Source organism: Equus przewalskii, chromosome 5 (genome assembly GCF_037783145.1).
Source record: "Equus przewalskii isolate Varuska chromosome 5, EquPr2, whole genome shotgun sequence".
Classification (NCBI taxonomy): Eukaryota; Metazoa; Chordata; class Mammalia; order Perissodactyla; family Equidae; genus Equus; species Equus przewalskii.
The window spans coordinates 28237682-28253942 of record NC_091835.1 but is presented as its reverse complement, the minus strand read 5'-3'; the positions used below and the strand labels follow the sequence as shown (position 1 = coordinate 28253942).

General features: G+C 41.1%; 1 protein-coding gene and 1 long non-coding RNA gene across 3 annotated transcripts in view; one reads left to right on the top strand and one right to left on the bottom strand.

Annotated features, from left to right (window-relative positions):
- Positions 1-3071: 3071 nt before the first annotated feature.
- Positions 3072-16261, top strand: part of USP18 (ubiquitin specific peptidase 18) — a 59948-nt gene continuing 46758 nt past the window's right edge. The window contains exons 1-2 of one of the 2 annotated variants that reach the window (XM_070618874.1): positions 3072-9154; positions 9417-9601. The gene's annotated coding sequence lies outside the window, so the exon portion shown is untranslated. Of the gene's footprint in view, positions 9155-9416; positions 9602-14808; positions 15005-16261 lie in introns of those variants that run through there. The other variant, XM_070618873.1, reaches the window with a different exon arrangement.
- LOC139083309 (uncharacterized) lies at positions 13032-14864 on the bottom strand. The gene is made up of 2 exons (XR_011539929.1): positions 14728-14864; positions 13032-13335 (listed from the first exon to the last, which is right to left on the bottom strand). It is a non-coding gene; the product is annotated as an uncharacterized lncRNA (long non-coding RNA).

Here is a 16261-nt window from a genome sequence, read left to right as displayed (position 1 = left end):
TACTCCCAACTCCAGCCTGATTTGTCTTACACGGGATGAGGGTGTCTGATACCAGTACTCATAGGTACTGGCTGAAAATGGACGCTGAGCTCTGTCAGACCCTCTATTGGGTAGGAACAGCTTTGTGTCACTAAAGAAAATGAGGGTCATTGTCTCTGGGGTAGAGTGAAGCCAAGTTACACATGTGAGGAGGCCTGATCAGGATTTTTAATTCTAGATTAGGCTGCTCCCCCTCCCCCAACACAACCTGCTGGCTGGGGAATGGTAAAACACTAGGGAAAGGAAAGATCTGGGCTTTGGGAAGATTCTGGGAAGGGAGTGGCACTGTTTGAAGAGCTAGAGAGTTAGTGAGAAACAAGACAGACATTTCCTGCCCTCGTAAATACACAAATAAATGAATGAGATAGTTTCAGATAGTGTCAAGTGATACGAAGTAGAAGAGCAGCAATGAGAGAAAGCGTCTGCGGGAGTGCCCCTTTAGATCGGGGCAGAGAAGGCCTCAGCGAGACCTAAATGAGAGGAAAGAGCTGGAGTCCGAGGATGCTGGCCTAGGGCCAGGCACGTGTGGGAACAAGCTTGGAGTGTCTAAGAACAGAAAGGAGGTCTATGTGCTGGAGGGTGGTGAGAGGTGGAGACAAGACACAAGAACCAAGAGGGGCCAGAGCATATTCAGCTTTACAGACCATGATGAGGAGTTCAGACTTTTTTCTAAGTGAAACAGAAGCATTTGGAAGGTTTTACGTAGGGTATCTATTATACTTTATCTCTATAGGCATACATACCTTACCTCCAATCCTCTCAATAATCTCAAAATGGGTATTCTGCTCATTTTATGGATGAAGAAACCAAAGTTTATTTACATCTTGGAGACAGTAAGCTTGGAGCTTGTATAGCAGGGATCAGCAATTCTATTCTCTTGTCTACCCGACACTGTTTTTATCTCTTAGTATTTGTGCCAGGTTCCAACTGCTGCCTCATAAAATGACGGATGGAGGAAAAACAAAAGTCTGTATCATTTACAAAGGAGAGGACAAGTTAATGTATCTCTTCCCTGAAGTTGGCAGCTCTGGTAGGATTTTAGGAAAAATCAAAAGGCTGCTTTTAAACTACTGGTAAGATACCCAGGATTGGGCCCTTACGTAGGTCCCTATGCATTAAATGTGCACCTCGTTAACTGTTGACTTTCGCTAAATGTTTCTATTCTATATTCCTTAGAAGTCCTGAGAAGAATAGAGTAAAATGTTCCAAGAAAAGGAAGATTAGGTAAGAAGTGATGCTAATCACTTCTAGAGGATTGTTTTCAAAGAGATCATACTTTCTTGCTCTTCTGTGAAAGAGAACATGGTGGTAAAAAAAGGAGGTCCAGATTGCTGTCCACTGTGGCCTCCCCTGCCAGGATCATTCCTGCACCAAGTTCCACAGGTGTCTGCATGGACAGACTTCGCTGCGGTAGAGCTGGCAGTCCCTTCTCAAGAAGGGGCATGTGCCCTCTTGACAGAAGTAAGAGACCTACCCATGGATTTCAGATAAGCCTCAAAGGATTTCCTGAGTGTATAATTATGACCTAATTAGGGAGAGAATACCCCCACGGCCCCAAGGCCAGGGTTTAGGGCTGGGGTAAATCACTTACGGTATGTTCCTTTCCTCTAGGTTTATGTGAATTAGGTTAAAATAAACACAAATGGCAAAGTCACAGAAGAGATGTCTACGAGGTATGAGTAAAGGGGAATGGGGCAGCAGGAAAGTTTGAGAGATGATGATACATAAGGGCCTTGGATATATTTCCCCTCAGTGTCTCCTCTTCCATTTCTCCTCATTTGGTGGGGTTGGGCACCTCTAGCCCTGCTCAGCTTTTATGGCTTTGTTAATGAAGTGGGATTATGGGATTTTAGAATTGGAGATGTGTCCCTACAAAGAGGGTCAATAGGAAAGTGGGTGATTCTCAACCATTGCCTGCCACAGGCAGCTTTGTAATTCTTTCTCCAGCAGGGGATTGGTGAGGCTTCTTAAGACCTTAAAGCAAGTTTGGCAGACACTCGATAAGAGACTGGTGTGACAGCCTTCAGCAGGCTGCTGGCGAGCTCACTTGGTTTTAGCCTGGGTTATCCAGTTTCTTGAATCCTAATGCCAGCTCTCAGGGACACCTAAGTCATTTTCACCTACAGAAAAAAAAGTCATTTTTACTTTTTTATGCTTTACCCTAGGAATTAGAAGAGTCCATAGTTAACATAATATCCAGTGAAATCATCTTTCATTTTCTGCCCAGTTTCTGAATGTACTTCTTGGTTCTTTCCAGTTGGGAGCATGGATGTTAATATATACCCCTTACCCCAGCATCTGCAGTCCTGGGTCCTGAATTTTCAACGAGAGAGACAGACTCCAGCCTTTGACAGCATCAACTTAGGTTCCAAAATGAACCTTCTAAGAAAGAAGTTATTATGCTTATTTTCTCCAAACTGCTGATTCTATCAGCAATTTGATCAGCATTTAACTTTTCTCTAACACAAAATTGCCACTAGCCCCACTATTCTGAGTTTTCAAGGGTCACTGAGTCTACTCCAGTGGAACTGCTTTTCCTATTACAATGCAAATCTGCTAAAGGGACCAAAAACTTCCCTTTTTGTGTTGTGAATCCAAACTGTCTACCTTAAAAAAACAACAGGGGCCATCCCCATGGCCTAGTGGTTAAGTTCGTGTGCTCCGCTTCGGCGGCCTGGGGTTTCCCTGGTTCGGATCCTGGGCGCAGACATGGCACCGCTCGTCAGGCCATGCTGAGGCGGCGTCCGACATGCCACAACTAGAAGGACCTGCAACTAAAATATGCAATTATGTACTGGGGGTCTTTGGGGAGAAAAAGCAGGAAAAAAAGAAGATTGAAAAACAAAAACAAAAGCAAACAAAAACCACTGCTATAATTAGCTTTTTTTTTTAAGGCCTTGTGACAAATTTATCATGTTGACCATTTTAGGGATGATACAAGTGAGTGTGAGAGAGCGAGTGGAGCAGAAAGGGAGGATATCAATGCTGATAAGCAAATTTTGTAGTGCTTAGGATGGCCTTCCTTCTCTTATGCAACAGAATCCTCAACAGTAAAGGTGGGCCCTCATTTATCCACATTTTTTCATGAATATGCAGAATGGACTTCCTTACGTGACCTTCTATATATTGTATTTGGGGCTTAGAAACTAAAAGGCTGTAAGGCTGTTGATTCGGCTCAAGGTCAATGAGGCAGAACATGGTCCACCTAAGCAGGTTCCATTATCTTGCAGTGGGGGGAAATTTAAAAACACATAAAGGGGCTTTCCTTATAAATGTCAATGCAAAAATCATTAGTAAAATATTAGTAAACAGAAGTCATACCACACTAAAAAAATACAGCACAACCAAGAGGGATTTATTCCAGGAATTCCACTCTGGTTCAACATTAGGAATTCCATCAGTCTTAAAGCCAGCTTCTTAATGGGGAAACACTAGAGGCATTCCATCAAGGTCAAGAACAAGGCAAGGGTGCAGGATGCCTAGTATCTCCACTACTATTTAACTCGTACTAGAAGTATTATCTAATGCAGTTAGATAAGGGAAAATAATTAGAAGAAGAATAAATGAAAATGAAGATGTAAAACTCTATTTGTAGATGATATCTTGGTACATTTGGAAAATCCTATGCATAATAAGACTAAAAAACAAAATATGTCAGTAAAGTAGGATATTAACTTCCAAGAATTAATAGCCTTCATTTTACAAACATGATAATTAGTTAGGATACAGTGAAAGAGAAAACCTCCATTAACAGCAACAAAAAGAGAAATACTTAGAAATTACAACTTAAGAAATATTTAGAAGCCTTTATGAGAAAACCTTTAAATTCAAAGACACAAAAGTAGACAAGCAAATTTAAAGACATTCCTTATTATTGGTTAGTAACTCAACAAAATAAACATATTATTCTCCGTAAGTTAATTTATACATTTAATGCAATCCAGTAAAAATGCACATCACCTTTTTTTTTTTAAAAAAAAAACCCCTTTTATTGTGAAATAATTATAGATTCATAAGAAGTCACAAAAACAGTACAGAGAGGTTGAGTGTACCCTTTACCCAGTTTCCTCCAATTATATTTTACATATCAAAACCAGGAAAGTGACATTGACACAACATGTGTGTACCTCTATGCCATTTTATCACGTGTAGATTCATGTAATTACCACTGCAATCAAGATGAGGAACTGTTCCATCATCTTGAGGAACAATTTCTCTCCTGCTATCCCTTGACACTCACACTCATCCCTCTCTCCCAACCACCCTTAACCACTGGCAACCGTTAATTTGTTTTCCATCTCCATAATTTATCACTTTGAAAAAGTTATATAAATGGAATTATATAGGACGTAAGTTCCCTTCTATTACTAGTTTTCTAAGAGTTTTAAATCATGAATAGGGGTTGAATTTTGTTAAATGCTTTTCTTGGATCAGTTGAATGATTGTTAGCCTGCTAATATGGTGGATTACATTAATTTTTGAACATTGAACCAGACTTGCATCCTTGGAATAAAATCCTACTTGGGGGCTGGCCCCGTGGCCGAGTGGTTAAGTTCGCGCGCTCCGCTGCAGGCGGCCCAGTGTTTCGTTGGTTTGAATGCTGGGTGCGGACATGGCACTGCTCATCAAACCACGCTGAGGCAGCGTCCCGCATGCCACAACTAGAAGGACCCACAATGAAGAATGTGCAACTATGTACCGGGGGGCTTTGGGGAGAAAAAGGAAAAAATAAAATCCTTAAAAAAAAAACCCTACTTGGTCGAAGTATATAATTCTTTTTGTATATTGCTGAATTCTATTTGCTAATATTTTGTGCAGGATTTTTGCACAATATTCATGAGAGATATTGGCCTGCGGTTTTCTCTTTTTTGTATTGTCTTTGTCTGACTTGGTATCAGGCAGTCAGGTCTCATAAAATGAGTTGGGAAGTGCTGCCTCCTCTTCTACTTTCTGGAAGTGTAGAATTGATGATAATTCTTAAAATACTTCATAGACTCCGACAGTGAAACCAGCTGGGCCTGGAGATTTCTTTTTTGGGGAGTTTTAAAAATTAAAAGTTCAATTTCTCTAAAAGTTATAGGGTTATTCAAATCATTTCTTTCATATTGGTGAGTTGTGGTAGTTTGTACTTTTCAAGGATGGTCCCGTTAAAGTAAGTTGTCAAAGTTCTGTGTGTAGAATTGTTTGTAGTATTCTCTGCTTATGCTCTTCTATCTGCAGGGTCTCCAGCAGCATCCCCTGTTTAATTCCTGAGAGTGATAATTTGTATCTTCTTTTTCTCTTTGTCAGTTGTGCTGGAGATTTGTCAATTTTATTGATCTTTTCAAAGAATAAACTTTCTGTTTCTTTGTTTTTTTTCATTGTGTATCTGTTTTTCCATTTCATTGATTTATGTTCTTATCTTTATTATTTTCTTCCTTCTGCTTGAATTGGGTTTATCTTGCTCTTGTTTTTCTAGTTTCTTAAGGTGAGAACTTAGTTTACTGATTTGAGAATTTTCTTCTTTTTTAACACAAGCATCTAAATGCTATAAATTTCTTTCTTAGAAAGCTTTAGCTATGTCCCACAATTTTGATATGCTGTATCAGTGGTCGGAAATGGTCTGTCTTGGTAAACGTTCCATGTGCACTTGAAAAGAATACGTATTCTGCTGTTGTTGGATAAAGTGTTCTATAAATATCGATTAGATACTGTTGGTTGATGGCATTGCTGAGTTCTATTATCCTTGCTGATTTTTCTGTCTAGCTGTCTATCAACTATTGAGAGAAGGGTCTTGACATCACTAACTATAAATGTAGATTTGTCTATTTCTCCTTTTAGTTCTATCACTTTTTGCTTTACATATTTGGCATCTGTACTTTTTTTTTTTAAGCTTCAGTGCATGGTTGTGTATCCTAGTTGTTAGTTTTTAGTTCTCTCTGAGAGCCCCTGCTGCAGTATGACAACTGACAGATGGGTGGTGTAGTTCCATGACCCAGAAACAAACCCAGGCCACGGTGGTGAGAGTGCCGAATCTTAACCACTAGACCACCAGGGCTGGCTCAGCATCTGTACTTTTTTTTTGAGGAAGATAAGCCCTGAGCTAACATCCATGCCCATCTTCCTCTATTTTGTGTGGGACGCCTGCCACAGCATGGCTTGACAAGCGGTGTGTAGGTCTGCATCTGGGATGCGAACCTGCAAACCCCAGGCCACCGAAGCAGAACATTTGAACTTAACCGCTGCGCCACTAGGCTGGCCCCAGCATCTGTACTTTTTGATGCATACACGTTTAGGATTTCCATGTCTTCTTGGTGGATTGATCCTTTTATCATTATATAATGTCCCTTATAGTTTTCTTTGCTCTGAATTCCACTCTATCTGATATTAATATAGCCACTGCTGCTGTTTTTGATTATTGTTTGCATGGTTTACTATCAACCTACTATATCATTACATTTGGAGTGAGTTTCTTGTAGACAGCATATCGTTGGTTTATGTTTTTTTTTTAACTCACTCTGCCAATCTGTCTTTTAATCCATGTATTTAGACCATTTACTTTATTTTTGCTGAAGAAGTTCACCCTGAGCTAACATCTGTTGCCAATCTTCCTCTTTTTGTATGTGAACCAACTCCACGGCATGGCCACTGACAGACAAGTGGTATAGGTCCATGCCTGGGAACCAAACCTGGGCCGCTGAAGCAGACAGTGCCAAACTTAACCACTAGGCCATGGGTGCTGGCCTGTAGACCATTTACATTGAATGCAATTATTGTTATGTTAGGGCTTAGGCTTGCTGTTTAATTTTTTTATCCATTTTTTCCTCTGTTCTTTTATTCTCTGTTTTCTTTTTACCGCCTTCTTATGGGTTATTTGTGCCTTGCTTTAGAATTCCATTTTTATTTATCTATAGTGATTTTGAGTGTATCTCTTTGTGTAAATTCTGCAGTGGTTGCTCTAGGTGCTACATTATATTGGTATCACAGTCTACTGTGGACATTTTACCAGTTTAAGTGAAGTGTAGAGATCTTACATTCCTTTAAGTCCTTTTTGCCCTCCCTCATTTATAACATTTATCTCAAATATTTCTTTTAGATACTTTGAGAACAACATTGGACAATGTTATAATTTTTGCTTCAACCATCAAAGATACTCTAGAAGACTGAAGAGGAGAAGGAAAGTCTAGTGTATTTCCCGATATTTTTACCCTTTGTGTTGTTCTGTATTCCTCCTTGATGTTCTAAGATTCTTTCTTGTATCATTTCCTTTCAATGTCAAGAGCTTCCTGTAGCCGCTCTTTCAGGGCAGGTCTGCTGGTGGCGCATTCTCTCAGTTACCCTTCATCCGACAATGTCTTGCTATCTCTTTCATTCCTGAAGTGTGTTTTCGCTGGATGATGGGATTCTTGGTTGCCGGCTCTATTCTTCCAGCACTTGAGAATGTTGGGCCACTTTGCTTTGGCCTCTCCGGACCCTGAGGAGAAATCCACTGTCACTCTTTTGAAATGCTTTTCCTTTACAGAAAAGATGTCATTTCTGTCTTGCTCCTTTTCTTTGCCTTTAGTTTACAGAAGCTTCATTACAATGTTTATCGATATGGATTTCTTTGGTCTTATCTTGTTGGGAGTCCACGCACTTTCTTGAATCTGTAGGTTTACGTTTTTTGCCAAATTTGGGAAATTTTCAGCCATCGTATCATTGAATACTTTTCGGCCTCACACCTTCTTCTCTTTTTTTGGAACTTCATGACGTGAATGTCAGATCTTTCATTACAGCACCACAGGCCACTGAGGCTCTATTAATTTTTTTCAGTCTATTTTCTCTCTGCTTTTAATATTGGGTAATTTTTATTACTCAAATCTTCAAGTTCACTAATTTTTTCTTCTGCCATCTCCATTCTGATGAGCCTGCCCAGTGATTTTTTCCTTTTGAAACTTTGGACTGACCAAACATTTTTTTAAAATAAGCTTCTTTTTGCACTGATTTTAAATGCAGCTTTTGTTTAATAAACTGTATTTTCCACTTACAACACAATGCTAATAAAATGCAATGTTACCTCCTTTTCCTGTGTACATATTCCCTATTCAAGTAATGAGAATGCCCAGTAATTTAGTCTAGTAACCTTAAAACTGTCACTCAATTTGCTATAAATTTGGCTCCTTCAATTTTTTACTGTGGAGCAATGCTGAGGTATCTGTGCTCAGGTTGACTTAACTAACTGCTTCAATGGTGGGCCCAGAAGAGGCACCACGGATGCAGGAGCTCCATTACCAGGGAGGCCCCAGCTATTCCTCCTGGCATGCCTCTTGCACTCTGGTACAACTTGATAAAGTTGCAGATTGTTTCCAGCTCTTCCTGCTGATGTCCAATGTCTTCCTTCTCTGCAGTCTGATTCTAATTGAACCAGTTGATAGCTTCATGATACTTGTCAAGGATCTTCTATTTGTCCTCATCTTTGATTTTGCCTTGAAGTTTCTCTCCCTTTTTTTTTTTGGTGAGGAAGATTAGCCCTGAGCTAACATCTGTTGTCAATTTTCCTCTTTCTGCTTGAGGAAGATTGTCCCTGGGCTAACATCTGTGCCGATCTTCCTCTATTTTGTATGTGGGATGCCACCACCACATGGCTTGATGAGCGGTGTGTAGGTTCACACTCGGGATCTGAACCCATGAACCCTGGGCAGCCACAGTGGAGCATGTGAACTGAACCACTATGCCACTGGGCTGGCCCCAAAGTTTCTCATCTTTAACCATTGTTTCATGTTGAATGCATAGTTCATGCACTGAAGGTGTCTGGAAAGACCCTATATTCCTCTGCTTCTCATATTCAGCTTTGTACTTCTTAGCTTCTTGGACATTATGCTCACTGTCTTCCTTGCTCAAGTGGCCCTTGTCATTTTTGATGGTAATATTGTTCTATTTTCCTGTGCTCTTATCCACAGCAGATGCACCAAAGATGCCACTGGCACCTGAAACTACATCATACAGAAACAAATACATTGAACTGTATAACTAACAAATACCACAACCATATATATGGAGAAAAAAATCTGATCCACAGTATTGAACATAATACTCTGACTATATATCTTCTGTGTAAAGATAAAAAGAATGGCAAAGAAATCTTGAACTTTATTTGGTAGGTTTGCTGTTGGTAGGAGTATGGGTATAGCTGTTCTGAAACAACTGTGTGTGTGTTGTCAGATTAAGCAAACAAATAAATAAATTGATACTAATGGGAGTCAGGGTTCTCACTGTAGAAGAAGGAATATACAATTATGGAATGGGACAGAGTCAGGAATAACTCTGTATGTAATATTGGGTAATATTGTAAAATTGGGTTGGAATTGGAGTCTTCACTATGAACTCATGTTTGTTTTTAATAAAATTCTATTTCCTAGCTCTGCTACTGAAAGGACCTAGAAGCAATGACACCCCACTGGCAATGAGAACATCTGGTGCCTGGATCTTGGTTTCTAAATACCATTCCCCTCTTAAAGGAACCATGAGTCATTGAAGAATTGGCTGATTTCAGGGCTGAGGCAGGAAAAGTACAAAATGAACCTAAAATATCTTGTGCCAGAAGGTAAGGAAGTACTTAAAAAATGATGGGGAACATGCATAAGGACATAGGAACCAGTATAACAGAGCTCCTATTGGCCAATTGAACATCAAAATTAATAATGACAGGGGCTGTCCCGGTGGCACAGTGGTTAAGTTCGCACATTCCGCTTTGGCGGCCCGGAGTTTGCCGGTTTGTATCCTGGGTGCAGACCTACAAACTGCTTGGCAAGCCATGCTGTGGGAGGCGTCCCACATACAAGGTAGAGGAAGATGGGCACAGATGTTGGCTCAAGGCCAGCCTTCCTCAGCAAAAAGAGGAAGACTGGCAGCATATGTCAGCTCAGGGCTAATCCTCCTCAAAGAAAAAAATTATTAAAAAAATTAATAATGACACTACACATCGAATATAAAAGAATTCCTGAGTCCATACTGATGTGAAGAAACAGGCAGAGAGGAGGGGGAGAAGGGAAAGCTCTTTGAGCAGAATGCCATAATAAACACAGAAGGACCATGATAGAATCATTAGGGGGAGCTAAAACCATTCCATGAAAGTTTCTTGGGGGTCAAAGATAAACAAAGCCAGATACTAGTTAAAGCAGTGAAAACAGATCTTACTCAGTATTACTGACAGTCAGGGGAAGAGCTGAGCTCCATTCTGATTTGCACAGAGGAGATGGGCGTTTCCAAGGGAAAATGAAGGTGTGGGGAGGGGGAGTGAGGGGGGCTCGAGTGAAAAGTCAGAAAAGGTTGGTCAGTGTACATGTGACTAGGCCAGCTGTGTCTACTTTCAGAAATTACCGAAGTGAGGATTTTGTCCTCGCACAGAGGCTGGGAGACAAGGGCCCTATCCTTCCTGGTGATATTTCAAAGGAATGGCTTTCAGGTCCTTGAGAAAGATGCTCCTGAGTTGTAGGAGATACATATACATTTCGAAGGGACAGGAAAGGATGCACAAGTGCAAGCTGTTTTTAGTAAGTGCTCTAAGAAGGGGAGGTCAAGGGCCTATCATAGGGTGTTGGTTAGAACAAACAGTGAATTATTTTCACAGCCCTGAGCTTTTCCAGACAGGAACTCAAAAGGGGGCTTTGTCCCAGGGCTGTGGCTTTAGGCTGCTAGAAGCTGTTAAAGTTTGGCCAAGTCTCTTAGTGCAGGGGTTTGAATGGAGTGTTTGTGCGGAAAACTTTTGCAGTTCTCATGGGTTAAACAATGTTCACGCATTCTTCAAGGTATCTCATCTCACATTACTTATTAATTGAAAGGGAGAAACAGGTACCTTTATAGTGGAGAAATCTGGTAGACACTACCTTAACGAGGTGAGGAAAGTTCTCATCACCAATAATAAGAGAAACTGGCAGCGGGTGGCTCCTGATGTGACGCACAGAGACCACAGCATCACGTATGTCCTAGTGTTGTCAAAATGCAAAATCTGAGTCAAATCGTGAGGAAACAAGCTGACCAATCCAAATTAAGAGACATTCTAGGAAACAACAGGCCTGTACTCTAAAAATGTCAGTGTCATGAAGGACAATAAAAGGTCAACTCCAGATGAAAGGAAACTAGAGACATTAAAACTAAATGAAATATGAGACACACAATGAGATATTACTATACACCTGTCAGAATGGCTAAATAAAAAAGAATCATAACACTACATGCTGGCAGGGATGCAGGGAAACTGCATCACATATATACTGCTGGTGGGAATGTGAAATGTTAGTCACTCTGGAAAAGAATTGACGATTTCCTAAAAATTAGGCATGCACTACCATACCACCTAAAACTGCACTCCTGGGCATCTATCTCAGAAAAAGAAAAACTTATTTCCACACAAAAAACTTTTTTTTCCCTTTTTTTGTGGTGAGGAAGATCAGCCCTGAGCTAATATCTGTTGCCAAACTCCCTCTTTTTGCTTGAGGAAGACTGGCCCTGAGCTAACATCTGTGCCAATCTTCCTCTATTTTATACGCAGGACGCCACCACAGTGTGGCTTGACGAGCAGCGTGTAGGTCCATGCTCAGGATCTGAACCCACAAACCCCGGGCTGCCAAAGCAGAGTGCATGAACTTAACCACTATGCCACTGGGCTGGCCCCCACAAAAAACTTTTATACAATTGTTAATAGCAGTTTTATTTGTAACAGACAAAACCTGTAAATAACTCAGATATTCTTCAACAGATGAATTGTTAAACAAACTATGGTACATTCATATCATAGACTACTACTCAGGAATAAAAAGGAACAAACCATTGATATACCCAACAATCTGGATAAATCGCCAAAGAATTACGCTGCGTGAAAAAAAGTCAATCCCAAAAGGTGACATACTGTGTGATTCCATTTAGATAACATTTTTGAAATGACAAAATCATAGAAATAGAGAATAGATTAGTAGTTGCCAGAGGTTAAGGAGGGGGTAGGGTAGGAAGAAAGTAGATATGGCTATAAAGGGGCAACATGAGGGATTCTTGTGTTGGTGGCAATGTTCTGTATTGCCGTTGGCTGCGTCAATGTCAGTATCCTGGTTGTAATACGGACCACAGTTTGACGAAATGGAAAAGCTCGAATCTCTCTGCATTATTTCTCACAACTGCATATGACTATAATTATCTCAAAATAAAAAGTTTAATAATAAAAAACCTAAATGCGTAAGAATATGGTTTGAATTCTGTATTGGAAAAAAGTTGATATAAAGGACAATATTGGGATAATTAGCCAAGTTTGACTATTGACTGTATATGTTGGAAAATTAAATTTCCTGAACTTGATAATAATTGTACTCGGGTTACGTCAGAAAATATTTTGATTCTAGTAGATACATTGAATTATTTAGGGCTGAAGAACCTTAATCTCTGCAATTTTCTCTCAAAGAGTCGCCCCCCCAAACCAAACTGATTTAATATATATACACGTAGATGTGTGTGTGTGTGTTTGTGTGTGTGAGAGAGAAGAGCACTAAAGCAACTGTGCCAAAATTTTAATAATGAGTGAAGAGTATATAGGGTCATTGTAAATTTGTATAACTTTTCTGTATGTTTAAAATTTACTTTCCAAAATAAAATATTTAATTTAAACAAAAGTCCTCCACTAAGTCAACAAAGTGCTAGGGGATAGAGAATGAGTAGGAAAGGTAACAGGAGCCAATCCACAGTCCACGTTAGTTGTAGCCTGAAACCCATGCCGGGGAAAATGAAACTTAGAGCTCTGTGTGACTTGCCCACTCAGCACCACCCTCTGCTCTGTAGGAGAAGGTGTTTACCCAAATGAATGCTGTGAGGCGGATTCAATATGTACACCTCCAAAGCAAATTTAGTATTTATTTTTGGAACCATGCAAAATAAAGTAAAATTTAAAACAAAAAAAGCATATCTTGACAAAATGCAGAGAAGAAAATAGGCAAGAGAAAGAGGTGTGGAGAGGGAATGGACAAATCGGTCACACGAAGCCACATGAATGTGTAGAGAAATGACCTTTGTGACAAGGTACTAAGACTTTATTAGTCATGGACTTTGATCTTTCTTAAAACACCGCTTGTCCTTATCCCATGCAAAACACCCTGCCTTTTTCCTACAGCAAAAATCAGTGTCAGCTTCTGTAAGTTGCTCTTCACCTTGGATAAACTGCTTTTCTCTGCACTAGCCTCCCCCGTGAAGGAGAACTGGTTCACCCCATGAAGTCAGCCAAGCGTCTTCCTCTGGGACCAGATTTTTAGGCAGAATTTTCCAGTGAGGTGATTAGGTGTGTCTTCTTGCCTCACACTCCAAATTGAAAAAGAAAAAAGGAAAAAGAGAGAAAGAAATTCAGCTGATGGAAATTTCAGTGACACTGAAAATATCCCAAATAGGCAGCAATACCATGCAAAGAGAAAATGCTTCTCAGGGCCCAAACGTTCTTTTGAAATAAGTATTACACAGTTTCAATTTAAACTCTTTCTTGGGTGGTTTTGAAAAATCTTTCAACTAACTCTTTCAAAGAGCACAAGTCTGGTAAGTCTTCAGGAAAAAAACTACCAGTTCATATCATTTTTTACATTAAAGACTTCTGAAACAACATTAAACTTACAGAAAAATTGCAAGTACAGTACAAAAATTCTTTTCTTGAACTATTTGAGAGTAAATTTTCCACATGATGCTTCATTTCTCCCTAATACCTTAGTATGAAATTACTACTACCTAATCCTCAGACCCCATTCAAGTTGCACCAGTTGCCCCAATACTGTCCTTTATAGCAAAAGGATCCAGTCGTAATTCTCTCTTTGGTCTGGAACAGTTTCTCATCCCTTCTTTGATTTTCATGACCTTGACACTTTTGAAGATTACAGGCCAGCTATTCTGTAGAATGTTCTTCACTGTGTGTTAGATGCTTTCTCATGATTGGATTGAGGCTCTGCATTTTTGATAGGACTATCACAGAAGTGATGCTGGGTTCTTTTCATTTCATCCTAACAGATGGCACATAATTTCAATTTTCCCATCACTGATGGTGTCCACTGCTATTGTGAAAGTCCTTCTTTTCCTCTTTGTAATTAACATTTACATTTCCGGTGTGCCTGTTATAGATCCTTTAACCTTGTATATACCCGCACGCCCACCAGCTGAACTTCTCATCTCGCTGACCTCTTATTCTGTATGAAGGGGGGAAACTGAAGGCACAGCTGGCGGTAGTGGTGGTTAAACCTGAAGGCTGTGGGGTCAGACACCTTTGGAATCCGGGCTCCACCATTCACAATCTTGTGACCTTGGGCAGGTCACTTAACTTCTTTGAAATTTAATATTCCCTCCTATAAACAGGGATAAAAATGGAGCCTACATCAAGAGGCTGCTGAATAGATTATTAGGGTTAGAACTGAGTAGAGCCTGGCCTGTTTCAGGGATCCAGGAAATGGCAGGTCGCACAGTTGGACGCCGCCCCTCGAGGTTCCGCGGAGGGAGAGCAGCTCGCCTTCCTTTCCCGACCCGCTCCATCATTCGCCAGATCCTCTGCGCTGGCTCCGCCGCAGAATGACGACACCTCACCTCTGTGCCCTATTGCACCGACGCGATAGGCCATCGCTTATCAGATGCACAATCCAAGAAACTGTATCGTAGCATTAAGAGAGGAAAAAACGCTGCCACGTATACTAGGAAACAGCAGACGATTGTAAGACTTACCCAACTTCCAGGGATCTTACACCGTCAGGTACAAAGAGGCGCGGACAAACGGCATCTGTCGGAAGCAGGGCGCGTCTGGTTAAACGCGAAGGCGCCCTCCGCGCCGCCCCTCCCCGCGCCGCCGGCCGCGAGTTTCACTTTCCGTTCAGCGGGAAACGAAAGCCGGCGGCGCGGGCGGGGCGCGGGGACAGCGGGACGCGCCGCCGCGCGAGGAGCCGAGCTGTTCCCCCAGCGGCGGACTTCACGGCGGAGGCTGGACGCTCGCGTGGCGCTTGAGGCAAGTGTGGTGCTAACTTGGAAGGTTTCTTTCCAGCAAAGGCATCCAACGGGGTTCTGCTCAGATGCCGCCTGAATAACTAGGGAATTTGGGCTCTGCAAATTATCATGGTCTGTAGTCATTACACACAGATATTGGATCAATGAATTTTTTCCAGGCTAATGTATTTATTGGGACTTTTTGCATGACTTTGTGTTTAATTCAAAAAGAGATTACAAAAGCGTTTGCAAGCTTGTAAAAAAATTCAAACAATGCAGACAAATGTGTAATGTAGAAACAGAAGGTTCTCTTAATCCTCAACTCAGTGTCATTTTTGTGTATACCTTACCAGAAATTTCCCAGCGTACAGGTCTTTAAAATTGTTCTGTGATTTGCTTTTCTCCGCTTAACAGTATGTTTTGGACATCTTTTCATGGCAAGATACATAGATACGTCAACCTCGTTTTTAAAAATTGGTGCATAATATGAAAAATCCCTCATTGATTTAAACGGTTCATCAGTTCATGGACATTTAGGTTGTTTCCAGTTTTTTATGGTGAGGAAGATTGTCCCTGAGCTAACACCTGTGCTAGTCTTCCTCTATTTTGTTGGTGGGCATCGGCCACAGCGTGGCTTGATGAGCGGTGTGCAGGTCTGTGCCTGGATCCGGGCCTGTGACTCCCAGGCCGCCCACCGGGCTGCGGGAGCTCAACCACTACCCACCGGCTGGCGGGTTGTTTCCAGTTTTTTTTTTTTTTTTTTTTTGAGAGAAGATTAGCACTGAGCTAACATCTGCTGCCAATCCTCCTCTTTTTGCTGAGGAAGACTGGCCCTAAGCTAAACTCCGTGCCCATCTTCCTCTACATTATATGTGGGGCGCCTACCACAGCGTGGCTTTTGCCAAGCAGTGCCATGTCTACACCCGGGATCCGAACCAGTGAACCCTGGGCCGCCAAAGCAGAACGTGTGCACTTAACCACTGCGCCACTGGGCCGGCCCCTGTTTCCAGTTTTAATGGAATCGTTGAAGTAGCCCTGAGCATCATTTTGTATACTCATTCATGTGAATATGTAAGTATATTTGTGGAAAATTCCTAGAAGTGGAATTGCTGGGTCAGTGGGAATACATATTGAGAAATTTGAAAGATTTTGTTAAATTGTGCAAATCAGAGTGTTTTAGTCTTAATCCCCCTCCTTCTTCCTCCTTTTTCCTGGAAGAAAGCTACATTTAGAGCTTTTAATATAAAACTCCGTTTTTCCCACAACTAGAAGGACCTGC